The 17018-nt window shown below is 39.8% G+C and overlaps 1 protein-coding gene across 1 annotated transcript in view; it reads left to right on the top strand.

Moving 5' to 3' along the window:
• The window catches only part of ZBTB20 (zinc finger and BTB domain containing 20), a 608278-nt gene that overhangs the window by 56381 nt on the left and 534879 nt on the right, over positions 1-17018 (top strand). The window contains exon 2 of the mRNA XM_084618031.1: positions 12441-12500. The gene's annotated coding sequence lies outside the window, so the exon portion shown is untranslated. The remainder of the gene's footprint in view (positions 1-12440; positions 12501-17018) is intronic.

Here is a 17018-nt window from a genome sequence, read left to right as displayed (position 1 = left end):
CTTGGGGTGCGGGAAGGGGTGAGGACTCCAGCTGGGGGTGCGAGCTCTGGAGTGGGGGCTGGGGATGAGGGCTTTGGAGTACAGGAGGGGGCTCCAGGTTTGGGGGGGGGGGGCTGAGGGCTGGGGCAGGGGTTGGGACTCAGGCTTACCTCGAGCGGCTCCTGGTCAGCGGCACAGTGGCGGGGGCTAAGGCAGGCTGCCTGCCTGTCTTGACATTGTGTTGCATATGTGCCAGAAGCAGCCAGCAGATCCGGCACCAGTAGGCGGGGGGAGCAGGAGGGTCTGCGCACACTGCTCTCGCCCACAGGCACCACTACCCCAGCACACCCATTGGTTCCCGGCCAATGGGTGTGCTCAGCCGGTGCTCTCAGGGTGGGGAGCATTGGCGGTGCTGACGGGAGCCGCCAGGGTCCCTTTCAACCAGGTGTTCTGGTTGAAAACCAGACACCTGGTCATCCTAATTGTGCCAGAGGAGTGTGGTTAGACTCCTCTCACCATAAGCCTGGGAGCAGGGATGGAGGATGTCTTTAACTACTTCCATACCTCTGATGCTTCTCTACTGTGACATGAACAACGCTATGAACATGGCTTGGGAACCCCGGACATACGACTTTGACCATAAACAGAGAGACATGATATAAGAGATAATCATGTGAGTCGAAGATTGGTGTTTCTAGCAGCTGGCTCAACTCTAATTGGTAGGGTTATGATAAAAGAAAAGGAGTGCATCCGATGAAGTGAGCTGTGGCTCACGAAAGCTTATGGCTCAAATAAATTGATTAGTCTCTAAGGTGCCACTAGTACTCCTTTTCTTTTTGCGAATACAAACTAACACGGCTGCTACTTTGAAACCTAGGGTTATGATGAAGCATATAAGCTTGAACTTAATGCAGTACACTTCACTGCTGCGTTCTAAATCAGGACCTGAATTCTTTCTGCATGTACTTCACTGATGCTTTTTGCCAGTAACTGAGCGAAGAAGATTGCACTTACACTCAATATTTGGCATTTCAGGAATCATCATTTGTTCATGTCTGGAGGGAGAAATTAATCCCTTTTAGGACTGAGAAAGTGACTAACTGTGAGTGAAAGCTCCAGTGTCCCATCATGTGACTTCATCAGTAACCCGTGCTTTTTAGGGAAATCTTTCTCATGACGTATGTGGCAACAGCACTAACATGTATTATGTAGTATTATATACTTAGAATGGAATCTTCTGGAGCAGCTCATTCTCTTGTTGTACGTGCTGGTATCTTTCATGCATGTTGTCCTGTTTTAGTAAGATGAGAGTATCTTTTTAGTTTTGTGTTAACCTTCTCTTTGGAGGGGCAGTTTGAAATGTTACTTTCACAATGAGTTCTGCACTCTCAATCCCTGTTATGCAGTTGAATACTGTAATTTTCACCTCTTTCAAGTCTATCTGAGAGTGAAGCATTTTCTGAACTCTGCAGATGCCTGATCTTTGTGATCCCACAAACAGTGATCCAAACATTTTCCATTATTCTGAAAAGACATTTCAGTCCCAGCCAAGTTTATTTTTACTAGGACTCCCAGTTATTTCCTTTGTTGAATAGTAAAATTTGGGAGCAATGTCTGGAAGCTGATTTTTATAAATTTTCTTTAGGATTTGCTGTGAATTGTTTTTTGCGTTTATCATTTTATATTGGGGTTGAACCTCACGGACTCAACCATATTGAGGCCTCTTTGTGCTAAGTGCTGTACAAACCTAGAGTGCCTGTCTCAAAGTTCTTACAGCTTGAAAGACTATTTGGGGGCTGAAGTTAAAGATATTTTGCTACAGTCAGCATTAGAGATTTGTACATTGGGAACAGGTGAAGTAGCACTGGATGTCTGATGGTTATCTGATGGAAGTCGGGGCTCATGGTCTCACCACTGCTTGCTGTTGTGCTGTTACCTCAGGCAAGTCTCTTCATGTCTCTGCTTTTTTCATAATTTATAAAAAGGGGATAGCACATGCCTAGTTCCATAGGCATCTTGTGAGGCTTCATTCAAACTTACAAGGTGCTTTGAGATCCCTGATGAAAGTCTTTATATAAAGGTGAAATATTATGTTTAGAAATGAAAACTGATGGGGACAGAGATTTATCACAGGAATTCCCGTGAAGCGTGTTTGTATTAATTAATCAGAAAGAAGGATGGCTTTGTTAAGGAGCTGAACTGGGACTTAGGAGATCTAAGGGCAGGTCTTCACTTAAAATGCTGTATCAGAGCAGCTGTACCACTGCAGCGCTTAAGTGAAGAAGGGAGAGCTTCTTCCGTGGGCGAAGTTAGCTACCACTTCTACGGAAGATCAGTTATGTCAATGGGAGAAGCACTCCCGTCAACATAGTGCTGTCTACCCGGGGGTGGCGGGGGGTGGGATGTTAAGTCAATATAACAACGTCACTCAGGGGTGTGGATTTTTCAACCAATATAGATCTGTAGTGTAGACCTGACGTAATTTCAAATTTCCATTGTGCCACGGACTTCCTGTTTGACCTTGCGCAAGCAACATAATCTCTTTGTCTGAGTTTCCCCTCTGGAAGTGTTAATGGAACTCCTTTTCTCTCACTATTTGTCTCTCCAGTCTATTTGGGCTGTATGTTCTTGGGGACTGTCTCCCACTATGTATTTATGCAGTGCATAGCACACTGGGGTCCTGAGCTCACTTGGTGCCCCTACATGCTACTGCAATACAAATAATTAATAATTATAATAATGTATATTCTGAAAATATAGTATAACATGATACAGTTCAGAAACCGTATCTACCTCTGGTTAGTCTAAAAGGATATAAAGCTAGTCAATCCATTAAACTGTTTTAAATATAAATCGGTGAAAGTCATATATATATATATATATATATATATATATATGAAGTTGCAGGAAAATATTAACATTTTGGATCACAAATATATATATAGAATTAAAGCAACAATAAAAAATATCCAGGAGATCCAAAGTTCATGTTTTTGTGGCTATTCCCTAAGAAAACAGACTTCTTTATGTAAGAAAATATTTACATTAACAAGTTGTTAATTGAAAATAATATGTTATAACATTCATTGGAATGGGCTAAATTCATCCTGGTGTAAATTCATTGACTTCAGTAGTGTTACCCTGCAAAGATGACTTTGACCCAATAAAATATCCATGGCTCTGCTGAGTGCTGACAAGGAATCCTAACCTGAAAAAGTAAATCCTCTTTTTGGGTTGTTTCCTTCATAGCTTGAATCTCTATACACTTTGTGATATTGGTTCAAAAAAATATGGGACATTCTTGACATGGAGAAATTTACTAGCTTGCAACATAATAAAAATAAGCAATATTTCACTATCTGGGCACACTTCATCCACGTCTTTGAACTGAATGATGGTGTTAATAAACCAGTCATCCCAATGTCCTTAAAACTGGATGAAATGTTAAATGAATGTTAATATTCTAAAATATCCCACTGACTTGATTGTCCAGGAATTGATGTTGATTATCACAATTGCTATTTTTATACGGGCATTAATTATTTTAATATATTGCATTGGGTTTGTGCTCATTATTGTTACTTCGTTTGTGTATACTGATTTTTACCCTTTCATGATATCAAAAATAAATAAATTGTATTGTTACAAGGAATTAATAAAAGAAAGAGAAGCAACTCAAATCATGACAACATTTATTTCTATGCTGGATGCCACTGAATATTCAAAATTCACTGTGCCAGGGACCTGCATTAACTGTGGTATTTTCCTATACTTACCTTAAGAGAAACCCATTGCAGTGGTTCAGTCACTGCAGAGTGGCAAACATTGAATTTTTAATGGTCCCCTCTGAATGTAAGTGGAAAAGATGTATTTTCAGAGAGGTTTTGTAGATTCTTTTTCCTAGAGGAAATGTTAACAGAAATCCTTTATTGTAATTTTAGTATATGCCATTTAAATGTTATATGTGTGTGCACATGTTGGAATATTTTTGAAAAATTCAGAAAAGTACTTGGGGAAGAAAAAGAACATGAAAATGTTTCTCTCTCTCTCTCTCTCTCTCTCCATTCCCCCCCACCCTTAATTAAAAAAATGGTTTGCATGTCACTTGACAAGCATCCACTGCAGTTAATGAGAAAAGCTTTGGGACTGAGATTTGTCAGGGATTGTAATAAACAATTAGATTCCTTTTGTAAAATGGTACACAACTACCCTTACCCTGAGAAAAAGCCATTGCTGTTGCTGTGATCACCCAGTTTTGCAAGAAGACAAGGCTGCCGTTTGCTAAAGCTTGAACCTCTAGCTCAGCTGCACAACTCATTGTAAAAGGATTTATAAGTCTGTTGACAAGTTATGGCTTTCGAAATATAAAAATCTAAAGCATCATGGATGCTAGCAAGGCCTTCTCTATGAATGGCATCAACTTTCTTAACTGAGATGCCTTGGGTTTCAGAACCAGGACAGGACTCAACCCAGAATTTTACTGAGACTGTCTTTCCCCCGCAGTGAATATTTACCTGCTTCAAGAGAATCTCAGAAAAACAAGAGTTTATAGAGAAATGTGAGTGAGGCATTTGCTAGAAGTCAAAGGTTATCTGCCTTTTTTCCGGCTTCAGAGAAACAGTCACTTAGTGTACCCTTTCCAAATCAAAAGTGGGTGGTAGAAGGTGCTGTCTCTTCAACCCATAATGGCTCGGTCATTTCAGAAACAAAAAAGATTCTAATGCAGATATTTGGCCAAATATATTCCTGGTATAATTCCATAGATGATTTTGTCCCACTGAGTTCAGTCCTTAGTGAGACAGAACTACAGAATGTCCTTGTCCCTGTGGACCTCAGAGTTACCTGTCAGTTTGTACCTAATTCAGCCATTTTTTTAAGTACGAGGAGAGTGGAAAATAATATATTTTCTCATAATAAAGAAAAAAATATTTTGGAGTCATTTTTGAACAGCTTTACACCCAAAATGGCTGGGGATAGGTAGTTGGAATTTGGCATGGAAATAGTCCTCCCTGAAGTGCTTTTTGAATATTCTGGGGAAGTTTGGTTTTGATTTGGCTGATTTCTGACCCTTTTGAAATTACATGCTCCTCATGCACAGGATATTTTTTACTGTCTTTTTTTCAGCTAAGTTTCCTCGTTTACATTAAGGAAGGTTGCATTACACATGAGCCTGTGGCTACCTTAAATGACTTTAAATGGTCATAAGTCAAGGGCCTCCATTCCTCTCAGTCTGTTGAGATGCAAAAGCGTTAGGGGAAATCTGCTGTGTGTTTTGTTAGGTGCAGAGAATGAAGTTCCTTTGAGTCTTAAGATCTCTGCAATGAGAAAATATACTTTGTCCCTTTCTCAGCTAGACAGCATGAAAGGTTCAGAGGAGAGGGTTTGTGGTTGAAAGTATAAAAAAAAAAAGCTACTGTTAAAATTGCTTGTATAACCTTAACTCTGCCCCACTTGGGCCTATGAAATATAACATGGTCCCTAACTAAATAATTACATAGCATTTCTCAAATATCTGCAGTATATCCTATCATTTTTTCTGCAGTCTTAGATATATGTGTAGCAAATGTTATTACTCTGTGAGTATCAAACATAATTCAATTTATATGAGAAGTATACAGTAAACTATTCTTATACAACATACTAAATATTAAACATAAAGCATAAAGTGAGAATAAAATTTTGCTAGCATATGTAGGCCACCTAAAATAGCAGCTAAGTTGGGTCTGTAATTAACTGGCTCATCCCCTGAATTGCACCTAAGGAAGGCTGTGGTTGGAATAAAAATGTATAGTGCAAGAGTATTGAAAAAATACTTAAAATACAAAGAGAGAAGAAAACTCATCATATAACAAGTGTGAGACAATAAAATCATGCTGGATCATTATAACAATTAAATAAGTAGAAAAGAATAAAAATATTACAAAATACTATGTATGTCTAAATGTGGTAAAAATGTTTTTTAAGAAGTAGCATGTGATCGTATTATTAAAGTTATATCATAAAGATATATCATAAAGGAGAGACAGAGTTAAGGTTCAGGGGCAAGTTTTGGCATTACTTGCCTTTTGCATGATTTACTGTGTACCTTCAGTTTGTATGCATATGTATTTTGTTGGACTAAGGCAAGGAGGAGGTGTCATGCCATCTCTTCCATTGAAAGGGTAGCTGGGAAAGGCCTCCTACCAGTCAGAAGCACATTTGTTGAGTTATAATGATTTATCTATTTACTATGATCTGGGCCCATCTGTAAAGGCAACCGGATGTGTGATGGCATGGTCTGCTAGAGAGGAGAAAAAATTGCTTTGAGATTTGAACTTAAAGGGTACAGTCTATCCTCAGCAATCAATGCACAGTCCCATTTTCAGGAATGATGATGTTACCCACCTAATTTCCCATATGCTCTCACAACATATCAATATACTGTATTCCATCAGAACCTCATGGTAGACTGCTGGAGGTCAGTCTTAGCAGATTGCCTGATCTGATCCTGAGGGATATATGATGTTGACTTTTTTGCTTAAGGTGCCAACAAGAAGTTTCTTGCAGTAGGCTTAAGAATAAGAATGACTAAGCTGTAGAAGATGAAGATGAACCAAGATAAAGTAGATACAACTCATTCGTTTGTAGTAGTGAGATCAGTAAGCATTGCCATATGGCAGAAAGAGCTACTTCTTCTAACATTGAACAAGAAACTTTACTAGAATAAAGAAAACAGGGTTGTCCCTAAAGCTACTCTCTTTCTCTGTTTCATTTGTAGAACTTCTGTCACCTTCACCAGCTCCCCCTCCTGCCGTGCTTCTTGCTGCAGATTTAAAGAAACAGTGCATATAAACCTCACAGGAATCACGTTTTCACTCAGAGTTACTAGGCAGGAGCAAAGAGCTGATTCACTTGCAAAGTCTGGAATACAGATTGACTTTTAGTCCCATGCTTTAATACTCCATAGTGGTACTACTTGGAGGGTGGCAGCATGGGGTTAACAAGAGGCCTGCATTCCTTCTAAAGAATGCTGTATAAAGAAACTGTTTTTTGTCCTTAAAGAAAGCACGTATTTCATGCTCTAAAAGTCTGAGGTTTGTAGTTGAAAAAGATTAAGTAAATAATTCAGGATGTGTTGTGTTTACCTGTTAATAATTAAGCAGGTTAGACTGTGTATTTCTTATAGACATCGAGTTTTTATTTTATTTATTTATTTTATTTGGTTCATGTGGGCTGATTTTTAAGTTAAAGAAGCTTCTGCCAAGAGGGAGATAGAGAAAAGGGGATACACAAAGCCACACAATAAACCAGTGTGTGTGGAGAAACATCCTAGCTGGAGAGAATGGGGAGAGGTTAGTTCGATCAAGAACCCTTGCTCTCTCCTTTCACTAGAGCAGCCCCTACTGTACATGGTGCTCTGAGAGAAATTTTCTTATGGTTCATAAAGATTTCAAGGAAGGAGCACCAGCTTTGACTCAGGATATTCAATGATAGTGACTAAGGATAAAGGAAGCTTTCTTTGTTATGAGGTAAAATTGTAATTAGGTTTTTATTAACAGGGAGTCTCTTTTTGAGTGGAGGCAGGTTTAGCTCAAGCAAAGAAAATGACCGAGAAGATTTAATCTTGTCCAATATTGGAGATGGGATTCAAGTTTGCAGTAACAGGAGTATTCTGTGTCCTTTCTTGTCTGAATTGCATCTTGGTGAAAGGTGCTAGGTTGCCATCTCTGAAGTCTAAAATCCTCCTTGTCAACACAACAGGCCAATGTCAAGATATGCTTCCATTACCAACGTATTTGATACTGCCCCTTGAGGAGCCAGACCCTGCAGTGGAAGATAGTTTCTTCCACATGGCCCACGCAATGCTTGGCATCTTTGCTGTCATTAGAAATGATCAGGCCAAATAGTGCTGATTTGTTATTAGAAGGTGAATACTTAACTACTAAGAAATAGACTGAGATCAGCATTCAAGTAATTTTATGCACAGCATCTTATTACATTGAATCATTGTTGACATAGACTAGATTTGAAACTGTAACTTTGAGGGGGAAACTCCTACAGACTGCTACTAAACCTGTGAGCCATTTGGTACCCTTCTTCTTCATCCTGACAAAAGAAAGAGGTTTGTTTTATATGTTGTTTGTTTCCCCCTGCCGGGCAGCTGTCCACCCCACCGTTAAGTCCTGATGTGCCAAAACAAAATCAATCAATTGAATCTTTCAAACTGTTCATTTGGTCTTGGCAGAGGAAGATATCACTTGGTAGTTTTCACTCACCTTTCCCAAAGCTGAGAGAAAGCACTCTGTTGTGAGAAAAGCCATTTGGAGTAATTGGCCTTAAAAGACAAAGCTGCTGAATTGTGAGAGTGATCTTTGAACTGTACATTAAAAACCAAAGATTTTAAAAAATGTTAATGTCAGAATTAACAGTCTGATTTTGTTGACAGTTGAGGTCTTCATATGTTATCATAGTATGATATGATTTATTTACCTATCTGCATTGGTACTTTCCTCTAAAGAAACATATATTGCAAGTGGTGCCTCTTTCCAGGGCTTCCTTCCTACCTTGCTAATATAACATAAACACATTTCAGGTCTCATGTTTCAGACTCTGTTTTTCCTTTTAAATTTAATTAAAGATTCAGTATGTAAAGATAATGGTTGGGTAGTATGGTGGACACTGCAAGTATTCTCTGATTCTCTTCCGCCATCATGGGGCTGGTGTTTTAACAGGTTTGGGTTTTTTTGGTCCTCTGGCCAGACAATTGACATAAGGCTTTCCCCAAGAAGGATATGGACAAACAGGCTTTTTCAGTTGGAATTTAGACTGGCACAGGGAACTGAATGGCCTGTTTCCTAAGAAATTGCTGAGAACAGACTTGTAATGCTGAGTATTGTTCCTTTAAACTTCATATGTAAGCATACCAAACTTCCTCTCTTGCAGCTGAGCCAAATTCAGATTCAATAGTTAATTGTCTTGTACTCAGCAGGTCAAGTCTACATTTGGCAGTCTACTTGTTGAAATTCTCCAGATGCTACCATTGAACATGGTAGATTCACATTAGCCATTTGATAGTCTATTTTAAATTTTATTCAGTCAGAAAAGCTTAACTCCTGAAATGAGTTAGATGGATCTCAGTCTATTTCTCAGTGGACAAGTGTCCATACCAAAAAAACATCACCACGGTTGGTAGTAATTGGCTTATAGGTTTGTAGCCCCATAAAAGAGGCTGTATCAGCCATTGAGACTTAACTAGTCCACAGTCTAACCACTGAAAGTGGTCTCTCCAGTGAAAAGTTGAGGCATAGTGGTGAGCCTATGTTAGGAAATGTGTACTATGTCTGTTCTCAAGCTAGAGGATTTCAACTCCAAAGCTGCATGAGTACTAAATTCACACAAACATTTCTTTTGAAAAGAAAGGTCTTAACTCTGATGTATACTCCCTTTTGGCAAAGTCTTCCTTTTACCTAATAGTCATGTTGGGTTGACTGATGTGTGAGAAGAGCCAAGTGATTTGCTTGTGGTCACACAGTGAATCATTGGCTGAAATCCTTTTGGTTCCTGTGTTCTTACCATGATCAATAGTGTTTCCCCCCAAAGCACTGAATAAAATGGTTTGCATGTGTGATGACTGTGTTTGCTAGGTGAAGAATTGTGCTGAAGTGATACAAATATAATTGGAAATTGTATACGCTATTGAATACAGAATCTTAAAGGGAGAGAAGAATCCCCAATTACCATGCTCTGGGGTTCTACCCCATTTCAGTCATGCTGAAATCTCAGTAAACTCTAGGGCAAACATAAATAACACAGACGTTCTTGAACTGAAAGGTTAAGCTTATCTCGGTCTCTCTTGGTCAGATTGCAGTTCATTGAATAAACTTTTTATCAGTACTGTAAGTAAAGGTCACAAGCATTTACCATTTATGGTTGATGTCAATTATGCCACTCAACTTATTTTGGAATTAGTATGAAAAGGAAGCAATGAAATATAACAAACATGTAGTCTGTTACTGCTTGTGGGTGATAAATTCAGTTTAACACAGTATGTTACTGTTACCTATATGGACTATATCAATATATAACTTGCTTAGATTAATTGATCTCTGTTTTGTTATAGAACATTGACTGTTTAGGGATGTGCTTGGGTACCTTGTGTGCCTCCTGTGTTTGGGTGTATCTCGCTTTAATACGTTAATTATTTTAGAAATCAGTGAGTTCAGTTCATTGAGTTTGTTCTTGTAAATACATTCATTTCCAGCAAATTACAAAGGCTGTGTGTTTGCCTGCTTGGTGCCTATATGGGGATCATTAATGCCTTGCAACCTGGAAATAGTAAGTCAAACATGAGAGAGTATTGCAAAATCTACTGAAAATTAACTTTTGATTACTATGTGGGACTTGATTTTGAAAGGAGACTCAGCCTGATCCCCTAAATAGCACTCACCTTTTTGCATCCCCATTTTACATTTTGTGGGTGCTATTAGATACTGAGGTATCCAAACGGTAAGATTTGTGCCAGCAATTAACTGTGGGCACAGAAATATGGGAAACATTAATTGTGGGTAAAAAAAAAAATTTCACAAGTTAGGGCTGGCACTGAAAATCTAGCCAATGGCTTGTGACTCTGAACTTGCAATTTCAGTAGGACTTTTTGTCTCAGCATCTTGAATACTCAGTGTTCATCACAAACATAAAGTTTTGTTAATGTAAACCTAGGTTGTCAATTAAAATAGCAATTACAAAAACTATATAGCAAGAATGTTTACCATTAATATAATATAAACATTGATCAGTTAAGATATAGTGTAAGTAAAGACTGTAATACTCCATCTGTTTATGAGAAAATTCATACAGCAGAGTCTAATACCAGCCTTAACTCTGTCCACAAACGTAACACATCACTTTTGTAGTTATATGATGTTTCAGCTGCTGATGGAACAGAGATGAAAAGTTGAGATCCAGATCTAGATCCAAACCTTTTCAAAGTTTGAGCAGTTAGGATCCAGCCAGAGTTAAGGTTGCAGTTGGAATGTCCAGTATGAATTTTTACACATTTTGTGTGTGCAATTGCATGGTTAATGTTGTTTATAAGCTGGCCATGAATATAACTGTTTTATAGTTGTTGGGAATTAGTTGTGTGTTCCCATGCCTTCCTACCATGATGAAAAACTCTAGTGCTGTAATCAGGTTGTTAGTACGGTGCATGTGTTGGACCTGCCAACCCTTCCCCCTAATTTTCCCTCCAAAAAGGATGAGAGACTCTTCAGTGAATCATAATGGGGTTACTCAGCTTTGTGCTAATGCTATAGCTATATCATACTGAAGGTAGGGTGACCAGATGTCCTGTTTTTATAGGGACAGTGCCTTTTTGGGGGACCTTTTCTTATCTGGGAACCTATTAACCCCCCACCCCCTGTACTGTTTTTTCACAGTTGCTATCTGGTCATCCTAACTGAAGGTTCTTTCCAGGGGCTGTGTGAATTTTTGCTGACATAAAATTTTGGGAGGATTATTACTAACAAAAACTTAAGAAAAAAAATTCTCAGGACTTGAATGTAGTACCTTCTAAATGGCAGGGCTGTAATACTAGGCTAAGTAGCCCCTTTGGACTCATCTGAAGAGTCTCAGGTGTTTGGGCAATGGAGAATTATTACCTCGCTTGGAGTGATGAGTTCTGAGCACCTCTGAAAATTGGGCCACTTTTATTTAGGTGCCTCAATATGGATTTAGGAACCTGGGGGGAGATTTTCAAAGGCACAAAGGTTAGTTAGGGACCTAACTCCCATTGCAAGTCATTGGGAGTTGTGTGTGTAATTCTCATTTGTGCCTTTGAAAATCTACCCCTAGTTTTTGGCACCCAGCTTTGAAAATTTTGGCCATTATGATAAGTAGTGCTAATACTTTGATGCTATCTAGATATCTTAAAGTTTCCAGGTTAAAACAAAGTCTTTTATAAATTATACATGTATAATTATAAAGCATTAGACTCCAGTTCTTCAATTTTGAAAATGTGTGATGTTTAACTCCGGAACTGTTAAAAGTATTTACTTGTAACTTTTCCCAAAAATGCTACTGAAAGGCAAGAGTAAGTGGTATAATTTTGGTTAAAACAAGTATTTATTTTGTCCCTAATGATGATAAAACCCCACTTTAACAACGAAATGAAGGGATTTGTAGCCTTGGAGTCTCTGTGAATGCCTCCATGATATGATATTCATGTGCAACTTTTTCCCTATAAAGTACATGTGTGGTGTGATGTTTTCGTTACTAGTGCTTCTTGTTTACATGTTCTTCACCTGCATGCTGAATGTGAATGTGTAGGACTTTGTTTTGTCTTATTCCAGCAGATGGATATATATTGATATATACACAGTAAGCCACCTAGTTCTCCAGCTGAACACTGAGTCATCTGAACGTTATGAAAACTCAAGGTGTTGTCTGAGTAAATCCCTAAATATAAGCATTTCTTTTCTTTACAGCAGCATAAAAGAGAAGTGTTAGGAGCTGCTCTTAACCCTTTTGGAGTTGGAAGAGAAAAGGTAACATTAAGCAACATTTTCTGGATACTTAAAGGTACACATTGAATCTACTTGAAAATGCTATTTACCTAGCACACTCAGGCTGAGGTTTTTAGAGAGCTCAAAAATGAGAACTTTGAAGAACAGGCGGGATGCTGGGGCAGGAGAAAGAGAATAAAAAAATTACAAGAACTTTTTGGAAACTTCTGCAAATTTTGGCAGAAATTATGCAAGAACAGATTACAAATTGGAAACCACCACAAACATTAATATATATAATTTACAAAATACAAGTTCACAAATATTAGGAACTCAGTGGGATTTTCTAAAGATTGATCATGGTGCAATAATAATATATATGTATGTATTTAAGTTTTATTAATTCAGTGAGACAAATGTTGCATCTCCTTTTTCAGTCAAGAATCCTTCAGTGAGAGTTTTGTCTAACTGAGTAGTGAGTAAGGTCTAAACAACTAATTAAAATATTCAGTCATTTTACTACTGTGTATAACAAAGCACTGGCAATATTAAAAACTGATAATCTTCCTACTTACTAAAATGTGAACTTCGTAAATACAATGTAGTTTTGCATTTTCTATCATTCATCTTGAAGTACATTAGTAGAGGTGAAATATTTTCCAAAAACTTTCATTTGAATTTCTAAAGGACTGACTTTGATTGTGTTCCTGTCCCTTTTAACAAATATTTGAGTGAGCTAATTTACAAGCAGGACTGTCTGTGAAAACACATATTTTAAGCAAATATTAGAGAATATTCACAGAAAGCAACTTTTGAATGATCAATCATAAGTATTTGCACTTGAAACAAGATGCTCAGAGCTACTCATCCTGTCCAAAAACAGAAACATGATTTATTTGTCCAGTCAAAGCATCTTGTCTTTCGAATGTAAGTGTTCGTAATTGTCTGCTCACAAATGAATTACAGACTACAAATTATTCAAATAATTTTCAATAACAAATTCAAGAGAATAATGCATAGATAATTCAGGAGCATATTCAAAAGTATAATTGGTTAACTATACTGTTAACTGTGACACTCTGGTTACCTTTCCCAGACCTTAAGAAGAGCTCTGGGAAGCTTGAAAGCTTATCACTTCCACCAACAGAAGTTGGTCCAGTAAACTATATTACCTCACCTACCTTATCTCTCTTAAATGATCAGTCCTTTGCCCTGCTGTAATTTGCATTTGCAGCATAAATTTCCACTGTTTTAGAAGTAAGGGCCAGACTGTGGCCTGGTACTGCATTGTTGTACAACGCTTCCCCCCCCCCCCCCCCGAGTAGGTTTGCCAAGCATCCCGTTTTCAACCGGAACACTCAGTCAAAAAGGGGCCCTGGCAGCTCCGGTCAGCACCGCTCCCAGAAGCGACTGTCATGTCCCTGCGGCCCCTAGGTGCAGGTAAGATCAGGGAAGCTCCACGCCCTGCCCCTGTTCTGAGTGCCACCTCTGCAGCCAATGAGAGCTGCGAGGGCAGTGCCTGTGGGCGCAGGCAGCGTGCACTCCTGGCTACTCCTCCGCCTAGGGGCTGGACATGGTGACTGCTTCCGGGAGCAGTGCAGAGCCAGGACAGGCAGGGAGCCTGCTTTAGCCCCGCTACATCATCGACCGGGAGCCGCCTGAGGTAAGCACCGCCTGGCAGGAGCCCACACCCTGAATCCCCTGCCCTGGGGATTCTTCCCAGACCCTGCACCCCCACCTACACCCCAACCCCCTGCCCCAGGTCAGAACCCCCTCTCACACCCAAATTCCCTCCCGGAGACCACACCCCACATCCCCCCATGCACCCCAACACCCTGCCCCAGCCCTGAGCCCCCTCCTGCACCTAAACTCCCTCCTGGAGCCTGCACCCCACACTCCCTCCCACACTCCAACCCTCTACCCCAGCCCTGAGCCCGCTCCTGGAGCCCACACCCCCTCCTTCAAATCAACCCCCTGTCCCAGCCCAGAGCCCCCTCCTGCACCCTGAACCATTTATTTCTGGCCCCACCCCGGAGCCTGCACCCCAATCTGGAGCCCTCACCCCTTCCCACATCATCCCAATCCCCTGCCCCAGCCCAGTGAAGCAAGTGAGTGAGGGTGGGGGAGAGCGAGCCATGGGGGGAGGAGGGCTGGAGTGAGTGGGGGGTGGGGCAACAGAGAAGGGGTGGAGCAGGGGCAGGGGGGCGGGACAAGAGTGTTGAGTTTTCTGCAGTTAGAAAGTTGGCAGCTCTAACCCTGACTCTTATACATCTTGGCTGCAGATGGGTATAGAGAGAGGGAGAGCCGGGTCTGCATGGTTGGTGTGTTTTGTCAAGAAAGGGCCAGAAAGGGAATTGGAAATGGGGGAACCCTATATTTCTTCTCCCACTTTTGGTGGCTGGTCCATGGAAGAAGCTGATAATCTGTTAAATTGCTGTAGTGAGTTACTTTCCCCAGGGACAAGGCAGGGAATTTAGACTTTGAAAGACAATTCTTTTCCTGAGCTCCCTCTGTGGGGTGGTTGCATCTGTTCCTCACCACTATGCAAGACTGTGCCTAAAGACTCATTCTAGTCCTATGTATTTAATTGTTGCTAACAAAATTTGTTGCAAAAATAGGCCCCAATCCTGCAAAGTCTTACACATGAGCTTCTCTTCAGGCACAGTGAGTTGTCCTATTGAACTCAATAAGACTAATCACAGTGCTTAAAGTTAAGCAAGCATTTAAGTGTTTGCAGAATCGGAGACATAGTTTTTTATTTCTTTTTTGCTGAAAGTGTGGGAAAATATTTGTTAAAATGTGCTAGGTTTATGGGATCTTCCCCAATCATCTGGCAGTTTGAGAGAAGCAAAATTCGAATTTCTATTTATCCACAAAAATCCACAGTTTTGGTAGGTCCTTAACTGTAAGGCATGAAGAAGAATGGACTGTTATCATTTTTCTTTTTACAAGCACTGTTAAACCTTCCAGCTAGAAAAAGATGGGTTGTATAATTTATTACAGAGAAGTAAACTGCAGATTATATTGCACGAAGAAGGGAGATAGAAGATCCAACAGACGTGTGTGTGTGTGTGGTATAGAGTGTGTACATAAGTGTGGTATGGAGTGTGTGAACTCTCGCTTATAATTTCTTCACACTTGGGCACACCTCAGACATTTTACTTAGTAACAAGAAATGCAGATTGTTCAGGAGCCAGCAGCAGTTCTTTCAGATAAGATTTTTAAATCAAACCTCAGCAACAACATGTATTTTAAAGCAAGCAATCCAAAGATCTGGGCACCAACTGTGGCCAACATAGTGCAGAATTGTTTTCCCGCCCCTTTAATTTTCCCTGCTTTTATCTCTCTAATTACAAGGAGCACAGTTTCAGTGTAGATGAGCTATTAATCTATATGGAAGTATGATCAAAAAGCAGGAATACTTGTTGAAAACTGGAAGATTTCTGGCATTTGAAGCTGCCCAGGGAAGATGTCTTCTGGTTTTCCAGATGCATTTAAAAAATTTTCCCCTTGATTTTTAAGACCCCAGTATGCTGCAGGGGTAGGTGGAGTGAACTCCTAATTCACTCCACCTACAGATGGAGATACCTGTTTCCTTATTTTTATTTTTTTGGGGATAAATGGAATGTGTGGTTTAATTTGCTACACAACTAATTACAGAAACCTTAATGAATGCTACCTATGATTGGGTGACGAGTTTTTACCTGGTTTCAGAGTAACAGCTGTGTTAGTCTGTATTCACAAAAAGAAAAGGAATACTTGTGGCACCTTGGAGACTAACCAATTTTTTTGTGCATAAGCTTTCGTGAGCTACAGCTTACTTCATCGGATGCATACTGTGGAAAATATAGAAGATGTTTTTATACACACAGACCATGAAAAAATGGGTGTTTATCACTACAAACGCTATAGCTCACTTCATCGGATGCATAATGTATAAACACCCATTTTTTCATGGTCTGTGTGTATAAAAACATCTTCTGTATTTTCCACAGTATGCATCCGATGAAGTGAGCTGTAGCTCACGAAAGCTTATGCACAAATAAATTGGTTAGTCTCTGAAGTTTTTACCTGAGATCCAGAACAGAACATTTTCAAAGTTTAGGGATATTTGGATCCAGGGCTTTTGTTTTGGCTTTATATACCGGGGGTGGGGGGTTGAGGGGGTCTGTGAAGTACAAATTGGAATCCAAACCTTTGGGGTGCTCTGCTCTGGTGTCCTGTGTCAAAATGTAAACATGTGATAACATTTCAAGGTAAGAAAATACTGCATAAGTCTCCAAGGTCAATACCTCTTTCCTTCTGCTCCCTCCTCTGCAAATGTGTGCAGATAACAATGTCCAACCCCCTACACTCTTATGTCTTCGAGGGGATGACTTTACGACATGTGCATCAATTAACCAATTGGCTAGATGGGCCAAAGACAACAGTTAGCGAGGGGCAGCTTAACATTGTGTGTGTGCATGTGTGAGAGAGACAGAAAGAAAGATTTGACTGTTCAGATGATTTTTATAAAAGGCTTCTATTTCCATTCTGATTATCAGCCTCATTGTGACCCTC

The sequence above is a fragment of the Lepidochelys olivacea genome, assembly GCF_965140295.1.
Source record: "Lepidochelys olivacea isolate rLepOli2 genome assembly, chromosome: 1".
Classification (NCBI taxonomy): domain Eukaryota; kingdom Metazoa; phylum Chordata; order Testudines; family Cheloniidae; genus Lepidochelys; species Lepidochelys olivacea.
Note: the sequence above shows the minus strand (reverse complement) of the source record. Positions and strands in the feature narration are given on the sequence as shown.